Source organism: Mytilus galloprovincialis, chromosome 10 (genome assembly GCF_965363235.1).
Source record: "Mytilus galloprovincialis chromosome 10, xbMytGall1.hap1.1, whole genome shotgun sequence".
In the NCBI taxonomy this organism is placed as follows: Eukaryota; Metazoa; Mollusca; class Bivalvia; order Mytilida; family Mytilidae; genus Mytilus; species Mytilus galloprovincialis.
In genome coordinates, this window is record NC_134847.1 from 5,391,264 (window position 1) to 5,412,969 (window position 21,706).

The following is a 21,706-nucleotide window of genomic DNA, read 5'->3' on the forward strand; positions in this document are numbered from 1 at the left end:
TTGAGAAACATGTAAAAGAAAGAAATTGCTTCAAGGGGACGTAACTCTCATAGGGAATAATGAAATCCTTAGCAGCCTCATATGGTAACACATCATGATGAGATCTAACTGTTGTCCAAATAAGGTCATGATATCTTTAAAAACAACGAGGGGGGGCCATGTCGAAAAAAACCAATAAAAGGGAGATAACTTCTAAAGGGGATGATGAAATCCTACACAGCCTCATCTGGTAATACTTCATGATGAGTTCTACCGATGGTCCATATTTGGTCTTGATTACTCCAATAGAAACGAGGGGAGGCCATGTCAAACAAATGCTGGATGAAAAAAAAAAAAACAGGAGAAAAACAATAAGGTCTTTCCTCGCGGAGAGGAAAGACCTTAAGAAAAAAATAAGGTCTTTCCTCACGTAGGGGAAAGACCTTAAAAACATTAGAAAAACAATAAGGTCTTTCCCATGTAGGGGAAAGACCTTAACAATAAGGTCTTTCCCATGTAGGGGAAAGACCTTAAAAAACATTAGAAAAACAATAAGGTCTTTCCTCGCGGAGAGGAAAGACCTTAAAAAATAAATATAGGATTTGAAACCCGGGTTTATTTTCAATGTATTAAACAGTTTAAGACGAAAGAAATATATTCTTTTGTTCCATCCTACAAAGTGTTGCATTTGTGGGACCGTTTATGACGTGATTTGTAACTTTTATGATGACATGCGTTACATCTTTATCAAGAAAAATATTTCTAGTGTTCCGTGAGATACAAGAGGGAACGCCATTTACCATCTGATTTAAGTATTGTCCATCACAAAGTCGTGTCACCTGCTACTTCGTCAATATAAATCTGAAAGCAAGCGTTATGTGTATCGGAAAGCAAGCGTAACCGTCGACTGAATCGGAAAGGAAGCGTTCCGAATATACACCATGAATATCCTCCTCTTCTGTAATGTCCAGGACACCACGATAATCCAAAAGATGCGAACAGATCATAGTATTCGTTAGCAACATTATTTCATAACTACATCCAATGATGTTTTAACGCGTTACATGATGTTTCAACGCGTAAAACGATGTATTATCGCGTTAAACGATGTTTTATCGCGTTAAACGATGTTTTATCGCGTTAAACAATGTTTTATCGCGTTAAACGATGTTTTAACGCGTTAAATGATATTTTAACGTGTTAAATGATGTTTTTAAGCGTTAAAGGATGTTTTAACGCGTTAAATGATGTTTTAGTTTTATCGCGCTAAACGATGTTTTATCGCGTTCAACGATGTTTTAACGCGTTAAATGATGTTTTAACGCGTTAAATGATGTTTTAACGCGTTAAATGATATTTTAACGCGTTAAATGATGTTTTAACGCGTTAAATGATGTTTTAACGCGTTAAGCGATGTTTTATCGCGTTAAATGATGTTTTATACGGAAGCGTATATTACCCTCGTTTTAATACTTATAATCCAAGATGGCGATATAACTTTTAGCGAGAAAATGCTTTATTTCTCATTACTGCGATTTATTTTTTTCGACAAAATGCCTAACAAGGCATTTAGGCGCTTTGTTTTTTATCGCCTTAAAAATAAATCGTCTTAAATAATGCGACATATTTTCAAAACGAGAAAAAAAAATTACGATTAATTTATAAGTCAATAAAAATATCATGCAATAATAATAAATTGCCTTTTTTTTCTTATTACTGCGATTTATTTTTTTCGACAAAATGCCTAACAAGGCATTTAGCCGATTTGTTTTTTATCGCCATAAAAATAAATCGTTTTAAATAACGCGACAAATTATCAAAACGAGAAACAATTTTACGATTAATTTATAAGTCAATAAAAATATCATGCAATAATAATAAATTGCCTTTTTTTCTTCGATATATTGTTTTATAAAGCAACACATTGTTTTAAATTAAGGCGAGCAACGGGAAAGTTTACAGCTAAATCGAGATAAATGTGGCACGATTTTAACCTGTTCATTTTCATTTTGACTTTGGAAGGATCAGGTCGCCATCACATTTGAGCATTTTATTTCAAGCAAATCGAGGTAAGATAAGAAACAATTTATTAAATGATATCTCGCCGCGATATAGCCTTGTTGTGCTCATGTGGCGTTAAACAAACAACAATCAATCAATCAATCATTAAGTTATTGTTGTAAAAAAACTTCTATAAAAAGGCTTTTCCACGTGTCTGCCGTAGTATACACACGTTAGGGGAATTTTGTTTTTGATGCAAAAAAAAACACAACCCTTTTTCTCCAGCTGTGAAAGTAAAATGGTCGCCTCATAAAATAATCAGGTTTAACTATAAATTAACATAGGGTGTCACGAAATTTACGTTGGAGAGAGCCAGTCGAGTTCTGATTTTTTTAATTCACAGTTGCGGCAAAATAAGATCCTTTGATGTTTTAATACTGAGTCACTACGAGTTCATTTGAACTATATAGACCCCCTCCCCCTATATAAAGTTCCAATGACTGTTCTTGTGACTCTTGTTACTTCGAAGTGTTCAGCGAGAAAAAAAATCTCGTGCAGTACTGAAAAAATGACGGGGCAGATTAATTATAATTGTTCGGTTAATATAAAAAAGAAGATGTGGTGTAATTGCCAATGAGACAACTCTTCACAAGAGACCAAATGACACAGAAATTAACAACTATTATAGGTCACCGTACGGCCTTTAACAATGGGCAAAGCCCCTACCGCAATGTTTTTGTGTGTGCAATAAACAGTACAAAGACGACAAATTTTGTCAACTGTTTTCTGTTCTTTAGTCAGGTTGTTGTCTCTTTAGCACATTCCCAATTTCCATTCTCAAATTTAGTAAACAAAAATTTCCCTCTATGATCTATCCTTATTTTCCATATTTTTTTTTACAATAAATACTGACATGACGTATTGTTAACTTCGTATTAAAAATAAGCTGTTTTAGTCCGCCATACCAGGAATAAATAAATGACTGTCTAATCATGTTGAACATTACAGCCATCGGATTTGACTATGTACGTTCAATCAAAAACTTTGATTACCTTTCTTGCTAGCTGAAGCGTAACATCGTTCTTAGGTTTACCTTTACTACCCTAATTTGAGAGTGGACTAATCAATTTATCGTCTTTTGGACTAAACTACTTCAAAATAAGGGTAATAAAGGTAAACCTTATAAGCTAATAACGACTTTACGCTTCAGCTAGCAAGGTTGCTAACAAAAGATTTTGTTTGAACCTGTACATACTCAAGTCCGATTGCTGTAATGTCTGTATTATAAGCTAGTTTAAAAAATGAGGGAAATTTGATGTCACACGCCAAGCTGACAAACTATGGCACTTTATAATGTGATTAAATGTTTTGATCTGTTCTTGTATTTTACAGGTCAGCTTAGAGATCCCTTGCAATTACTGTAAGTATAATATGTGTATGAACAGAGATGTGGTAACGTTATATCATCGTATATGGCAAGCAGTTCTCGTCAAAACTATGTTTAAAACATTTTTCGAAAAATTAACACACTGAGAATTAAAAAAAACCACAGATTAAAAAACCTGAAAACACACACTAAGAATAAAAACATACACATTGAGATATCAAAAAGACGCACTGAGATTACAAAAATATAAATAACACACAGTGAGCTTTGAAAATTACACACTGAGACTTCAAAAATTACACAATGAGATTTATGTACATGTTGTGTGCAAGTTGTAAAAAGTAAAATAACAAAAAATCCGAATTCCAAGGACAATTCTAAAGAGAAAGTCCTTATTATCACATGGCAAAAACAAGGGGATGGCTCAAACACATCAAACGAATGGAGAGCAACTGTCATATTCCTGACTTGGTACAGGCATTTTATAATGTAAAAAATTGTGGATTAAACCTGTTTTTAAAGTTTTAAATACATACAGATGCATTAGAACTCTCGAGTTTCCTAATAATGTCAATTAAAGATACAGGAGATTTAGGGAAATTCTTCACATCTTTACTAATCGTAACTTAAACAGACCTTGGACTGCTGATGACATAAACTTAATCGAAATAACAATTTGAGCCATGAACTCAGGCTACAAATTAAAAGCGAGTTCTGTCTCCTAGTTGTTTAAGATTGTAATAGATACAGATTAGATATGCAAATTAGATCTGTGCGCAGAAAAAGTGCGCACAAATCTCATTGTGTAATTTTCAATTCTCAGGATGTGTTTTTCAGTTTATTTCATCTCAGTGTTTTTCTTTCTAATTCTCAGTGTGTAAATTTTTCGAAAAATGGTTTAAACATACTGAGTTTTGACGTGAACGGCTTGCAATAAACGTGGCAATTATGGGTATCCCATACCTTGTTTCCATATCAAACGTGGAATATTAGTAAAATTAATTAACATGAAAAATATACATAATTAATTTATCAATATCTAAAATTGGTGAATGTTGCATACTCATTTCTGAGTAATTTACCTTTGAACCATGGTCTCCAATCATTGGAGTTTTTTAACATAAAGTGTCTTGAAACTTTATGTGAGTCACTGAGTGGCTTGATATATATTTCAGTGCAGATATCTAGCTTCTACTTCTTTTAAAAACAGCGACAAAAAGACTCAAGTCAACATCATTGGAGGTTTTATTATGTTATATTTTCCATTTGTAAACTCAGTTAAAATGTCAAAACATATCTATAACTTTTGAAGCTATTGATACATTTTAATTTTGTTTTAATTTATAAAATGGCAAATATAACAAAACAACGCTCTTCGGTCTTCACCTGAGCACTCGTACATATAGAATAAAAGTATATTAGATTCTTGAAAAAATAAGTATGACATTTATAAAATATAGGTGTTTGCAATAATTCACTTGTTTAATATTTTCAGCTAGTCTATTAGACCTTCCTGAAGAATTAGTGATAATGGTACTTAGTTATATTCCTGTGTCGGAGTTACTTTATACAGTCTGTAAAATATGCAGAGGTCTAAAGGATGTTGTGCGAAAAATGCAAAGCTTGTGGACTATTGTAGAATTTGACGATTCCTATACTATAGACATTGCAATGATGGAAATGATCGTGAAAAATAATCAGCTTGTATGTCTCAATCTAAGTAACCAAAATATTACTTTTGGGTCACACAGATTTACCAAATTGATGCTAAAGCTTACTCCTACTATTCAAGAATTGTATGTAGCAGAAACACCGCTAAACAATCTTGCATTTGTAATGTCCTTGCGAAATTTAACCACCCTTGATATAAGTGGGACATCAATAAATGATAACCAAGTAGTAATATTGTCACATGCTTCACAACTGAGACACCTTTATATTTCATTCACTAAGGTTACTGCTGCAACCATTGCAGATTTGTCTCGAAATTTCAAATTTCTTGTCATTTTTGATGCATGCCAAATTTATTTTATGTTTACTGATATTTGTTTGATTGTATCATCATGTGAGCAACTTAGATTTTTACATGTTTCATTCTTTTCACAGTTTGACATAGATCAAGCTGTTCAGTATGTAAATCAACAGCTTTCAATTGAAAGACAATTGAAGCTGACTGTATTCTAAGTTATATATTGTCGCATATATAGGGTATGAACTTTAAGTTTATATATGTACAGTGTATAGACATATTTTGACAACAAATAAGTAAAACTACGCCACTACTCGGTTCAAGTAGAAAAATATGTTTTTTATGACGTTTTTAGACACATATCTTCTTGCACCAGTTGATACAAGTTTATCTTTTAAAACCCTATGTTCTTACTTCAAATCCTAGCATTTAGTGCTGGTCGTTTTGTCCTAAAACTGCAAATATAGATACTTGAATGGTTCAAACAATATTTTTATGTTTACCAAAATACTAAAATCATATGATATGAATCAAATATCATTTTTTGCATTTATATTTTTTTTTAATTGTCGAAGTTCAAATTATTTGAAAATATTTTTTTATGGGTATTTATCTGTGGTCACTACGATAAAGATATATATGTGTATAGTGCATATATCTTAAATGTGTTGCATCAAATTTGGAGAGAGGAAATCTCTTTTTTTTTTAATTTTATTAACAAAAATGCATTGTTTGAAAGAATTCACGGCAATTTTTGAAAGCGTGAAATAAATTATGAAAGTGCTGCTCAGAGTAGGATTGGGAATGATAATCTAAAATTCAGATTTTCAAGATATTGTTTCTCCTTTATTAGTTACAACTGCATTTACTGGTAGTATTAAACTTCAGGGATTTTTTCTATATGTTTGTAAGATGTATGTAGATATGTTTGCTGAATTTGTAAATAAACCAAAAAGGTAACTTCCATGTTCGTTGGCTCATATTTTGTTTTCTGCAAAAAAAGTTGTGAATTTGCGAGATCTGCAACATATTCAGAAAATAGTAATGTAGAAGGAACTGATAAATTAACAAGGTCATAACGAAAGTATTTAAGTACGTGCAGTTGCGTCAACAAAAAGTCATCATGAAATGTACAATACAATATGAACCCCTAATTTAAATAGAATGAAAAGTTGAACTTAAAACTGGCTTTATTCTCAATCTGTGACCTCCAACATGCTTGCCTCATTATAAGCATGTTTTAGTTACGATTTTGCTTTTGAAGTATATAACCGTTTACTTTTTTTTTCAGAACATATTATAAAATGGCTGACACTGTAAATCCTTTGCGTTACCCAGGTGACACTGCTTCAACGGATGAGTTAGTTGCTTATTATTTTACTTCTTCATATACGGCTAAAGAAATAGCTGGATTTTTACTTTTCGTTCATAATAAATTTGTTAGTGTTAAGACAGTCTACAGAATGATGAAAAGACTTCGACTGAGAAGATATGGTGCAGAGAGTCCATTGATTAATATCGTTCAAAAGATAATTCAACTGCACAAACAAGGATACTCTAATATTGGATATAGAGCAATGTGGAAAATACTTAATTCTTGCTGTGGCATCAATGCTACTCAGGAAACGGTGAGAATTGCACTGAAAGCTATACATTATGATGGTGTAGTTGCAAGATCTCGACGTCGACTTGTGCGAAGAAGATATTGTAATCTAGGACCAAATTTTTGTATTCACATAGATGGATATGATAAACTCAAACCCTTTGGAATATCAGTGCATGGAGCAATCGATGGCTTTTCTCGAAAAATCATTTGGCTAACTGCAAGTCATACGAATAAAAACCCACGTAATGTTGCGCTTAATTTTGTAGAATTCCTTAGACAATCCAAGCGTGTTCCACGATTGGTTCGGTCAGATGCTGGTACGGAGAACGTTATTATAAGGTCGATACAAATAGCGTTACGTGCAGTTCACAATGATAACATGTCAGGGTACAGAAGTTTTTCTGAGGGGCGATCAACTGGGAATCAAAGGATTGAGATGCTGTGGAGTTTTCTGTGTCCTTACTTCACCACATTCTGTAGAAATATGTTTAAAGACATGATAGATAACGGAGAGCTCAATAACACAAATCCAGTTCATCTAGAGTGTGTACGTTTTTGTTTCCTGCCAGTTATACAACAACATTTAGATATTTTCAAAAATATGTGGAATAGTCATAGAATTCGGTCACAACGTCAAGTTGATCAAAACTATGGCGTCCCGGATGTTATGTACAACCAGCCACTACTTTATGACGCTGTCGACTATTCCTATGACATACCATGTGACGAAAGTATCTTTGATGACATTACTAGGCTCTACACCAAACCAATGCTGCCCAGAGGCTGTTCAGAAGAGTTCTGTCAATTCATCCAGCAAATTACAAATGTGAATCTGGATGATTTCAACGTCGTGGACACACCACAGGAAGCAAAAACACTATTTTGTATGCTTACTTCTGTTCTCCCTTGAGATACGAATCATAAACCTTTACTATTTTGAAAAAAAAGTGTTTATGAAAGCTGTGTTTTGCTAGGTTTTTGATTATTGATTTTAGTTTATTTCTCATCAACGTGTGAAAATGTTCGAGATATATATGAATTCATGGGTATCGACTTTTATTATTCTATCAGAAATCAGTTTATTTTGGAAAATTGTTAACCAACCCACATTTCTGTTTTTAATAGTGAAGAATTAAGTAAACTTATATTATCGTTATGAAAATTATTTGTTATTTGCCGCTGTAAGTAAAACAGCAATCAATTTAATAAAGACATATAAATATATAACAAAACAGTTATCGTTATGCCACAGACCGTGATGACGACAGCCTAATACATTCCATAATGTACAAATTGTTATATAATTAAACAATATACTAGGTGTCTAAATCGCTCATTCGATGAATCTCTGTTATTGGGCTGTGAAATTGAGGCCAAGATAAGGTCACACTTTAACGATTTCCGGTAATCTAACTTTACTCATAGGAGCCTGAATCGCTAACCTGGTTTTAATAGCTATATATATACAATTTGCAGGAATTGACCGAAAAGCAACAAGAGTGGACACACTTATATTTCTCGCCTGTTCTAATATTCTCATTTTAATTTATGTTGATAATACAAAAAAGATTTTTTTCTTCAAGCATTACTTTAAATTAACATGTAAGTGATAAATGTAATGCATTAAAGTCGAACTAAACCCTTTCACACAGACATGTAGGCTTTACAATCATTCCTAACATCGAATTCCGTTAGCATATTGCTAAAATTTTCTCAGAAACAAACCTCATAGAAAAAAATGAACCATGAAATGATGTCAAGGTAAAATGACACATGCCGGACAGATTGGTACACCCTACAATTATTAAATACGCCATACATAGTTTGACTATCCTAAAGTATCTGAAAAACAGACCAATTCAAAGAAATCCAACATTGGCATATGAACCATGAACGTAAGGTAAAAGTTCGACGAAACAAAAATATTAATTTTAAATTACCCATTTAGGTTGCAAAATCCCGGCAATTTTCCCAGGAGTAACGAGAGTTATTGCCTGTTTTATATATACTAACAGCATTACATTTTTATCCTATTAAGTATGCAAAAACAGCGTTAAAAATACACAATTCCAATACTTGAAATTCAGCTGATTGGTTGATCTGTCGTGATCCCAAAGATTCACAAAGATACATATAAATACATTTCCTCCGCTGAAATGTAACTCCTCAGTGAAGCTATTGTAAAGGTAATATATTAATGTTGACGTAATCTTCAATATCAAATGACGCTGAAACTGTATACCAAGAGAAGAGAAGACAATGAAATGGTTAAAAAAACATGAATGAGACTTCGTAGACTTGAACCATTGTGCACCTCTTATTGGATCTGCTTATCCTTCCGGAGCACCTGAGATCACCCCCAGTTTTTGGTGGGGTTCGTGTGTCTCAATCTTTATTTTTCTATGTTGTGTTAAGTGTTGTTTGTCTGTTTGTCTGTGTCTGCTTCTTTTTTAACCATGGCTTTGTCAGGTTTTTTTTTTTTTTAATTAATTATGAGATTCAACGTCCCTTTGGTATCTTTTGCCACTCTTTTTCTTATTTCGTTTTAGTTCAATATAATTTTTGGGATTTCTATTTAAAAAACATGGACTTTGCCATTGCCTAAAAATGAGGGTACCAATGTTGTATCCGCAACTTCTCCTGAACCACTTAATATTATTTGATAAAACTTTCTCAGATTCTTCATGATGTAATGCTATTGAGCACCTCCTATTTTGTTTTTGCTCAAAATAATTTTTGGGTTTTCCCCTGCAAAACCATAGACTTTTCAATTGTCCAAAAAACAATCAATACCCAGGGATTCTTACATAAGGTGTAATTAAGAGTAAAATTCAAACCGGAAAGTCCCTAATCAAATAGCAAAATAATAAGCTAAAACACATTAAATGAATGGATACCTCCTGTCATATTCCTGAATTGGTACAGGCATTTTCTTATGTAGAAAATGGTGTGAACTAAACCTGGTTTTATAGCTTGCTTAACCTCCCACTTGTATGACAGTCGCATGAAATTACATTATATTGATAACGATGTGTGATCAAAACAAACAGAGATAAAAAGGATCAATGCAGGACTGAGGTTTTTAAATCATATTCAATGTATACACAAGTAATCTCTTTTGTGGTTTGACACAACCCCACATTTAAAATGTAATTTGTCAACCTCAGCGTCCTGAATATACCTTTTCGTAACATGTCTGTTATTAAAATCAAAAAGTTAAAAAACTTCTTCAGCTATCTGGTGGTAAGTATAGAAATATTAAAAAAAAAATGTGACGTAGAACATAGTTTAATCTACGTTTCAATTTGTGATCATAAAATATATTATTTCGGTATCTCTGGGAAGTTTTTAAAAAAAAATTCATAACCGAAATTTCATAACTAAAAATATGAAATTCGAAAGTTGCAACATCGATGATAAATACATGTTTATGCCGTAGCTATCTACATTCTAAAATATGTAACACAGTATGATTAGCATTTCATTATGTTATATTGATTAATGAAGAATATATTCCAAATGAAATTACATAAAAAAATATTTGTTTACAGAGCATTATTGCTATTAAAATTTAATTGTTTATTCACATGATCTACATATGCTAATTCTTAAAATCATTTAATAATGTTTAGCTGATGTTAAACGATTTATTGCATGGCACTAAATAAAGGGTAATTTTATTTTTCTTAATTTGCCACCATTTAGTGCCACTGATAAATTGTTTACTGCATTCTTCTTCTTTTAAGTTTTCTTCTTTTCTAGAAGCTATTAGAAGAGGGGAAATGTAATTTAATATATAACACCTCAATATATTCTATTTTTTATAATTAACTTTTCTTTTGTGCCAATAACAGTTACTGTATTAGTTGTTGTTTCTCTCTTTGCGTATTTCTTTTCCATAGACTTCTAACTGACTAATATGAAAGTATTTTCTTTTTCTATATAAATTCAGAGTTACTGATGTTTTTTGTGTTTGTCTATATAAACTATTTTCTCAAATTGTTTTTCCTTTATTTTAACATACCAGTAGAAAATGGAGGGACATGTAGTAAATAGATATAAGAAAATGTGGTATGAGTGCCAGTGAGAGAACTCTCATTCATATTGTGTAACAGTAAACTATTATAGATCAAAGTGCGATCTTCAACACAACTGAAAGCAAGGTAAAATGGGCAACAAAAAGACTAGTGTAAAACCATTTAAACCGGAAAAAACAACAGTCTAATCTAAATTACAAAACATGAAATGAGAAATATCAATGGACCACATCAACAAACGACAACCACTGAACAACATGCTTCTAACTTGAGACGGATGCCAACAAACAGATGCAGCAAGTTTAAACGTTGTTATAGGTACAGACCTTCATCCTTACCTGAAACAATGATGTAACATCACAACATAGAAAGACACACTATAAAGTGTCAACTGAAATGGATTCCCTCAATTAAAAAAACATATAAACTAGGGAATATACACTCAATGTTCATTTGACAACATCGGACCCAATGCCTTCCCCAATAATCTCAACAAGATGTATCGCCCAAAATAGTATTAAGATCTTCATTTAAAGGAGTGCCAAATACATCCAAACCATTTTTCGGTATTTAGTATCAGTTGTTAGAAATGTACTGACAGAACAAAACAAGAATTTGATATAATTAAAACAGTTTTGTGTCTGTGTTCATCCATTTCGTGATACTAAGATAGAAAAAATAAAAAAAAAACAACGTTAAACAAAAAATCAAAGGATGAATACTATATTATAACCAAATAATGACATTCTTAAAATGTGAAGCCGAAAAAGTGCGATTTGCACCATTATCTAATCATGAAAACGTGATTATATTTACAAATGAGCTATTCTTTGGTTACATCTTCTGACATCAGACTCGGACTTCTTTTAAAGTAAAGGGGCAGGGTTGAGATCGCATCAACATGTTTAACCACGCCGCATTTTTGCGCCTGTCCCAAGTCAGGAGCCTCTGGTCTTGTATTTTTTTTTAAATTTTAGTTCCTTGTGTACAATTTAGAAATTAGAATGTCGTTCAATATCACTGAACTAGTATATATTTGTTTAGGGGCCAGCTGAAGGACGCCTCCGGTTGCGGGAACTTCTCGTTACATTGAAGACCTGTTGGTGACCTTCTGCTGTAGTGTTTTCTATGGTCGGGTTGTTGTCTCTTTGATACATTCCCCATTTCCATTCTCAATTTTATTAGATAAAGACAACAGTAGCAAACTGCTGTTCGAAAGCCAAAAAATCGATTGAGAAAAAAGTCCGTGTTTCAAACTTAAACCGAGGGAAACATATCAACTATAAAGAAGAAAAAACCGAAACAGTAAAGTGCAACAAATAAACAAACGTCAATGTAAGATACAGATACAACTAACAAATAACATCTATCATTTTCGTGACTTGGTACAGGACATTTTAGGAAAACATGTTGGATCGATTCTGATTTTAAGGCTAGCCAAACCTCACGCTTTTGAGCAATGTTTAATATAATACTTTAAGAACAAAACTACATAACAAGCCTACAGATTAATCAAATGTAATTAAGAACGTGTTGATAGACTTTTTAATGAATATTGTATATTTTACCGCTGTTAGAAATGTTATCCGCTACTTCAAAAGAATTGACGGCAGTAAAAATTAAAGCAAAAAACGGCCTCTTACACAGGGCCTTGATCCAGACCAAACAGCAAGCTATGAGGGACCCAAAATTATTAGTGTACACAATTCATTATACGAACAGGACACAATCAACGATCTAATTTGGTATAGCTAAACGGAAAAAATACATATGAACCACATCAACAAACGATAACTGCTGAACGACAAACCCCTGAATCAATTAGGACAGGTGCATAAACATGCAGCGGCTATGGATAGTTTTGTTTCGCCAGCATACAATATAATTGCAGTTGTTCTTTGTACTTAAGCCTTACAACAAACATTTTTGATAGGAAATATAAGTAAGGTGGAAAGAAACTAATGAATTATTCTGTACAGGTACTTCTGCTGTAATATCGGAGCAAACCAATTTAGAATACATTTGTTTTATGCTGAAACAAATATTCTTACAGATATTTACACAGTGTGCCAGTAGTGTGGTGCTTATTGGTTTAAAAACAAGTTATATATACAGGTTAGACTGTAATTTTAAGAACAAATGTTGACATCTTTTTATAATATTTACAAAAAGAAGATGCGGGAAATGATCATGATTATATTTCCGGATGAGGGAAGCGGGAATATAAAAAAATGAAAAAATACGTTTGGTAAAAAATAGGTGCGGACGGGTCCGTCAAACAAGGAATTAAAACGGTTTGGCCAAAGTATAACGTTTTCACAACTACTGTCTTTTTGAAGAATTGAAAACAAATTCAATAGCTAAAATAAAATATTTTTCAATGAGTTTATCTAATAGACATCAATAGATATTTTGTTCCTCTTTTACCTGTTTTCCTGTATTTTTTTGCTTATCTTAAACTATTTTCCGGCTTCTTCTTTTCAGTTGTTGTTAAATAAAAAATCATATTATCAAACAAAAATAGTATCAAAAAAGTATTATTTATATAATAGCCATGATTGCTTTCAAAATATACTTTTTCCCTTATCTTCATCTGTACAAAACATTAATAAATTAGTGTTAACTCGTAAAAAGTTGCTTGAAGTAAATAGTAAATAAAAGATGATTTTGTTTTTGTATTTGCGTTACTTAAAAATATTTGTTTAAATATGAGTTCAACAAGCCAAAAACAAAAATCATATTTGAAGTCCTTCTTTATTTTTTTGCTTTTGTAGTTGTATATGTATAGTTAAAAAACTTTTTAAAAAATCAAAAAAATGAATGCTTTTAACTCTAACATTTTGGTTAATTTGTCGTCTTGTTTTCTTATTTCGTTAGCTATACATGAAATTGTATTCAGCTGATGATCAAAAATTTATTGCATGGCACTAAATGGATGGAATTTTTTTTCATAATTTGCCACCATTTAGTGCCAGTGATAAATTATCTACTGTTATCTTCTTCTTTTAATGTTTTCTTCTTTTCTGGTAGTTCGTAGATGATGAAATGTTGTTTGATATAACACCACAGGTTTTTTTTATTAAGTATTCATTGGTGCCAACAACAAGTAACGGATTTTTGATTTCTTCTTTCTTCTTTCTTTTTTCGTTCTAGATGATAACACATATTTCAATATAGGTCCTAACAATGGTGCTTATTTATATTTTATAATAAGCAATACCATTAGGGCTTATACTAAATTATACTTTAGTTCTTTGCTATTATCGTCTTCTTTGCTATTGATGAAAAATATAAAGAAGCAAATATATGAAAATACAGATATTCAAATCGTCTTTATCTTTGCTCAAAATTTCCAAAATCTCAAAATTTCGGTGTTCCTGCACTCATCCTAAAAAAAAGAAGTACATCAATAACATAAGTTTCTTCTTTGTTTTAGTTATTATTAATGTAGTTTAAACGTATCTTTTTATTGTGGAAAAAAGTGTTTGCAACTAAAATTGTTGTTAAAAATAATGTTGTTTATAGAATAAACACAACAAGTAAAATGAAATCAATACTTATATTACAACATTGTACCATATTTAAAATTTTATATGTTGATTTTATGTCTTCTATTTTCTTCGTCTTCGTCGGCTATCTGGTAGTTAATATAGAAATTTATTTTTTTTTAAATTACGTAGAACATAGTTTAATCTACGTTTCATTTTTGTGTTCATAAAAGTATTTTATTTCGATATCTCTGAGAAGTTTAGAAAAAATATTTATAACCGAAATTTCACATTTGAAAATATAGATATTCACAAAGTACAACCTCGGTGATAAAAACATGTTTATGCCGTAACCATCTACATTCTAAACTATAAACTACAGCATAATTAGCATGGCATTATGTTGTATTGATTAATAAAGAATATATCCAGAAAAAAAACCGAAAAAAAATCTATTTACAGAGCATTATAGCTCTCAAAATTAAATTCTTCTTTAACATGATCTATCAGTGCTGATTCTTTAGATCTTCTTTCCTCTTTATTTAGTTCTGTTGATTAATGAAATATATTTTCGAAAACAAAAAAAGCTCGCAAATCATTTCTTATCTACGGTGCTTAATTGTTTTTAAACATATATTTCTATTTACTGTAAACGTTTTCTTCTTCATGTTTTTTCCTAATTCTGTTTTGTTGATGAATACAATATATTTAAAAAAACCAAACATCTTTCAATAAGCAATTAAGTGCTTGAATATTCATTAAGTAAAAATTTCTTTTTCTGTAATCGTCTGTCTTTCTTTTAATCTTCCGTTTTTACCTGCTATGTTGATTAAGAAAACACATATTCTAAAAAACAAAATACCCGTAAAAATAAGTATAATCTACAGGACATTAAGGTTTTTAAAATGCCATTCTTTTTTAATTTAATCTTCAAGTTCTTTAAATCTTCTTCCTTCTTTGAACCGTTCTGTTGATGAATGAGATATATTTTAAAAATGAAATCAGCCAGTTAATATATTTTTTATAAGTTTTATTGTTTTTGAACATTATATTTCTTTTAACTGTAATCTTTTGTCTTTATGTTACTTCTTTATTCTGTTATGTTGAATAATAGACAAATGTATTCTAAAAAAAATAATTTCACAATTATATCCGTTTTAACTAATTACTGATTGATTGATTGTAGCTTAACGTCTAGTGGCAAATATTTCATGGATATTCATTACGACTTCTTTACTGTAATTGTAAGATATCTTCTCTACTGTAATCTTCTGTGTATTTTTATCAATCTTCTTTCTTCTGAATTCTGTTCTTTTGATAATAAGATATATTTTTAGACATAAAACAAGCCATTCAGTCATTTATTATCTACGATGTGTAATTGTTGTTAAAACAAATTGTTTTCTATGCCCTGATCTTTATCTGTAATAGAAAGACTGTTCAAACTTTAAATTGTCGATCTAAGATATCTTTTCAAACCAAGAAAAAAGGTGTACAGAAAAATGAGTATATCTATACGCCTAATATTCTTGTTAGAAAAATTTTTTTTTTTTTTCTTTTTCTGTTCTTCTGTTTTAGTTCTACAATATATTTTCAACAATGAAAAAAACAGTGCAAAATAAAACATATATCTTACCTTACCCCAAGTTTCTGATTAAGACTATGCTTTTCGTTGGTGTTTTTTTCTGTTTCTTGTTTCTTGTTCCAACCATCTTTGAGCCTCCTAATTATGCCAAGATGACACTCTGGTATCATGGACACTGGGTCCTACAGCCCCCATGATACAGACCTGTACACATACGAACTATAAAGTTTCCATACTCTACTGTTTAAAAACGATGTGTAATTGTTGTTAAAACAAATTGTTTTCTATGCCCTGATCTTTATCTGTAATAGAAAGACTGTTCAAACTTTAAATCGTCGATCTAAGATATCTTTTCAAACCAAGAAAAAAGGTGTACAGAAAAATGAGTATATCTATACGCCTAATATTCTTGTTAGAAAAAATTCTTTTTTTTTCTTTTTCTGTTCTTCTGTTTTAGTTCTACAATATATTTTCAACAATGAAAAAAAAAGTGCAAAATAAAACATATATCTTACCTTACCCCAAGTTTCTGATTAAGACTATGCTTTTCGTTGGTGTTTTTTTCTGTTTCTTGTTTCTATTGTCAGCTATTGATGAAAATAATAAAGTTTCATATTTGAAAACATGGTTATATTTACAAATAAGCTATAAGATAAAGGCAACAGTAGTATACAGCTGTTCAAAACAAATAAAATCGATTGAGCGAAAACAAAACCGTGTTACAATCTAAAAACGAGGGAAACACATCAGCTATCAAGGAAAACAACGAAACACTAAAATGCAACAAAAATTAAACGATAATCTAACACACACAGACACGAACTATATAATAACAATTGTCATTTTCGTGACTTGGTACAGAACATTTAAAAAAAATAGTGACTTGATTCTGGTTTTGTGGCTAGCCAAAACCTTGCGTGTTGATTGCAATGTTAACAAGTAATCCTGTGTTATCATGCTAACACAAAAGTCACCAAACGGATCCAATATCATTGTTCTGTGGTATCCATGATGCCAAATAATGTCTGTGTAATGTTCTATTTATATGAATAATTAAGATTTTGTTTTTACATTTCAGCCATTTCTATGGTAACGACACCCATTTTGGAAATTCAAAACTCAAAAGTCAAGTCCAGATATACCAGGCAACATTGTTTTAAGCTTCATCAAATTTTGGACATTTTTGAATTTTTTGACATTTTTGCTGTTTCCATAGCAACAGCGGCCATTTTGAGAAAAGTCTACATAAGCTAGGCAACATTTTTTATAAGTTTCATTACGTTTTAAGCATTTATTTTTTTATTTTTGCTGTTTCCATGGTTACGGCGGCTTCTTTGACCCCCGCTGCAATTGTTTTCCCTGCATACTTATATACCATCATTTACCATTTAATGTCTCTAGAAAAAAAAATATTGATGTTCTGGAATATTCTGTGAAAATTCACCCCCTTAAAATTATGCCAAGATATCTCACCTGAAATAAAATAAGTTCTATATTGGAACAGACATGTGTCTCTAAATATTCATAATAGGAAGGATAATTCCATCCACTTTTCAAACAGAAAAATATTTATATAATATACAAAAAATCGACCTCAACCATCTTTGAGCCTCCTAATTATGCGAAGATGACACCCTGGTATCATGGACACTGGGTCCTACAACCCCCATGATACAGACCTGTGTACATGTGATTCTTTTTTTCTTATTCTGTATTTTTTGGGATGCAAATAAATTCCCTCTCTCAAGCAGTTTCAAGTGTTTATATTGCAGAAAATTCAGTTCAATCTTTATCACAATGCTTAAATGATAAAGAGCTATAATTATTCAGTTTAAGATAATTTTTCCCTTTACAAAAGAATACAAAGTTGAACAACATCTTATTTATTAATAAAATCAAAAAGAAATTTAAATAAAATAAGTTTTGTAAGAAAAAGCAGACAAAATATCTCAAAATAAAGTTGTGACTTTTTTTCCTCTGACTTTTTATCCCTGATTTTTTTGTATGTGACTTTTTTCCTGTGATTTTTTTCCTTACATTCGTTTTTTCCCAATTTCAGTGTATGCTATATAAGAATGGGTACAGTTTTTAATGGCAAAAATGGCACACTCCTACCAAATAAAATCGAAGTTACCCCCCGTGGCCCCCAAAGACAGAAATCATACTACTATATATATATATATATATATATTCTCTTGTGCGCCCTCCTTCACAAAACAAAATATTCGGATATTCAATTTATATACATATGTTATTTATTTTGTTATTTTTATAGTCACTAAAATATACCTGATTATACATATCTACTGTAGCGCATTTGATGGAACTCACAGAGGAATATTCGGTGAAAGGGGAATGAAACGATCTGTATTGACTGTCCCCAGGTACGATCATCCACATGATCCATATCATAGGGGCCGGTAACATACTGTTTGAAAAAAAAATTACACTGATATGTAATAATATACAATTATGGCCTTCATCAAAAGTTTTAATATCCAAAATTATTAAATCGAGAAAAGGGTTATTTTCCTCGAGGTCCGTAGGACCGAGGGAAAATAATCTTTTTCGAGATTTAATAATTTTGGATATTAACTTTTATAAAGGCCATAACTGTATTATTATACTGAACTGAACGTTAAGTTGTTATTTGAAACACGTCGTGCAAATTGCCACCAAATGAGTTATTTTGCCTACGCGCTCATTCCCACACAGTTATTTTGCATACGCGCAGTTGCCCGCGGGAAATATGGGGTTATTTTGACAACGTGCATATTCCCTAACAGTTATTCTGCCTATGCGCAGTTACCCGCGGGAAAGAGGGGTTATTTGTGAAGGTTATTTTATTATAGTGGTTACTATAGTAAAGTATAATAATACGTATTATTACATATCAGTGTAAACATTTTTTTTTCAAACAGTATGTTACCGGCCCCTGTGATCCAGACATGTATATATGGCGGCACAGGCACTTGTCTCAGAAAACGAATCCTATATTATGTAGGGTTATTGTATGAATATTGGGGAATTGTCCGGAGTAGAATTTAATATTATTGCACGAGCTTGTGAGTGTACAAGGGACAATATTCCCCAATAATCATGCAATAACCCTCATATTTTTTAGCAATATAATATTTGAAAGTGAAAATTGGTTTAAACTAAGATTCTGTCGTTGATGAAGTCATTTTTGAAGATTTATTGCACTAGTGCAATATTGGAATTTATTGCACGCTAACTTTTGGTTATTTTCTGTGGGAAATATTATATTGCTATGCAATAAAAAAGATATACGTACGCCAATTTAGTTGATTATATTAGGAATCACTGAAAACTGAAGCATGACTGGAGCGGATCTAGTTATTTTTAAAAGGGGGTTCACAACCCAGAGTAAAATGGGGGGGGGAGGTTCCAAACATAATGTCTTAATACAAATGCATTGATCGTACACAAAAGGGGGTTCCAACCCCTGGAACCCTAACCTATTCCGCCACTTCCCATTTAGGTCAGTCAGTGGGCCCCCTCTTATAAAAAGTTCGGGATCCGCCACTTCCTCTCTTAGGTCAGTCAGTGGGCCCCATCTTATAAAAAGTTCGGGATCCGCCACTGCTCTGACTTTTACCTTATATTTAAAGCATTAATTTGGTGTTATTTGGGTCTCAAATCGTAAGAAAAGAAATCTACAGTCTCGACTCTGCTTAAATTTTGTTTCTGACCTTATATAAGCTATTTGAAGATTTCTAAGAAATGAAAAGTGGGTGTTATGGGGCAAAATATTTTACCCTGTATCTAAGGAAAAAAAGGAGTCCGAACATTTGACCAAATCACAAAAACCTCACCTAAGTACATCCTTAAGGTATACAGATTTTTTTCTGAGACAAGTGCCGGTATGTGTACATTGTATGGCATGGGAACAGTTTAACAGTCAATATATATATTCCTGGTATGGCGGACCAAAACAGCTTATTTTCAATACGAAGTTAACAATACGTCATGTCAGTATTTATAGTAAAAAAAATATGGAAAATAAGGGTTGTTATTGGCTTTGAACTAGCTGTCAGTAACTGCGAGTACTCTCAGATCGGTATTAATAGTCTTTTTGTTGTTGGGATGTATAAGTGCTGAGCCACTCTGTTTTTGTTAGATGTATTTCTATCCATCTGATGTGTTAAGCCTTTTTCAACTGATTTTTATAGTTCGTTCCTATATGTTGTACTGTTACACCACTGTCCAAGGTTAGGGGAGGGTTGGGATCCCGCTAACATGTTTAACCCCGCCACATAATGTATGTATGTGCCTGTCCTAAGTCAGGAGCCTGTAATTCAGTGGTTGTCGTTTGTTGTTGTGTTACATATTTATGTTTTGTTCATTGTGTTACATTTGTCATTTAGGGCCTTTTATAGCTGACTATGCGGTATTGGTTTTGTACCGTACGCGTACGGTGACCTATAATTGGTAATTTCTGTGTCATGTTCTTTCGTTCTTATGTTGTACTGTTTCACCACTGTCCCAGGTTAGGGGGAGGGTTGGGATCCCGCTAACATGTTTAACCCCGCCACATTATGTATGTATGTGCCTGTCCCAAGTCAGGAGCCTGTAATTCAGTGGTTGTCGTTTGTTGCTGTGTTGCATGTATTTGTTTTTCGTTCATTTATTTGTACATTAATTTGGCCGTTAGTTTTCTCGTTTGAATTGTTTTACATTTGTTATTTCGGGGCCTTTTATAGCTGACTATGCGGTATGGGCTTTGCTCATTGTTGAAGGCCGTACGGTTACCTATAGTTGTTAATTTCTGTGTCATTTGGTCTCTTGTTTAGAGTTGTCTCATTGGCAATTACACCAAATCTTCTTTTTTATATATATCATAGAGGGAAATTTTTGTTTACTTAATCTGAGAATGGAAATTGGGAATGTGTCAAAGAGACAACAACCTGACTAAAGAACAGAAAACAGCCGAAACACTGATAAAATTTGTCGTCTTTGTACTGTGTATTGCACATACAAAAACATTGCGGTATGGGCTTTGATCATTGTTAAAGGTCGTACGGTGACCTATTATAGTTGTTAATTTCTGTGTCATTTGGTCTCTTGTGAAGAGTTGTCTCATTGGCAATTACACCACATCTTCTTTTTTATATTAACCGAACAATAATTAATCTGCCCCGTCATTTTTTTAGTACTGCACGAGATTTTTTTTCTCACTGAAAACTTCAAAGTAACAATAGTCACAAGAACAGTCATTGGAACTTTATATAGGGGGGAGGGGGTCTATATAGTTCAAATGAATTTGTGGTGTCTCAGAGTTAAAACATCAAAGGATCTTATTTTGCCGCAACTGTGAATTAAAAAAATTAGAACTCGACTGGCTCTCTTCAACGTAAATTTCGTGACACCCTATGTTAATTTATAGTCAAACCTGATTATTTTTTAAAGCGACCATTATACTTTCACAGCTGGGGAAAAAGGGTTGGGTTTTTTATGCACCAAAAACTTAATTCCCCTAACGTGTGTATACTACGGCAGACACGTGTAAAAGCCTTTTTATAGAAGTTTTTTTACAACAATAACTTAAAGATTGATTGATTGATTGATTGTTGTTTGTTTAACGCCACATGAGCACAACAAGGCTATATCGCGGCGAGATTTCATTTAATAAA

At 32.1% G+C, this 21,706-nt stretch overlaps 1 protein-coding gene and 1 long non-coding RNA gene across 4 annotated transcripts in view; one reads left to right on the forward strand and one right to left on the reverse strand.

The window, feature by feature from the left end:
- LOC143049705 (uncharacterized) overlaps positions 1 to 21,706 on the reverse strand; it is a 396,341-nt gene that overhangs the window by 322,860 nt on the left and 51,775 nt on the right. The window lies entirely within an intron of this gene.
- Positions 3,347 to 8,051, forward strand: LOC143049712 (uncharacterized). The gene is made up of 3 exons (XR_012970294.1): positions 3,347 to 3,400; positions 4,863 to 5,071; positions 6,628 to 8,051. It is a non-coding gene; the product is annotated as an uncharacterized LOC143049712 (long non-coding RNA).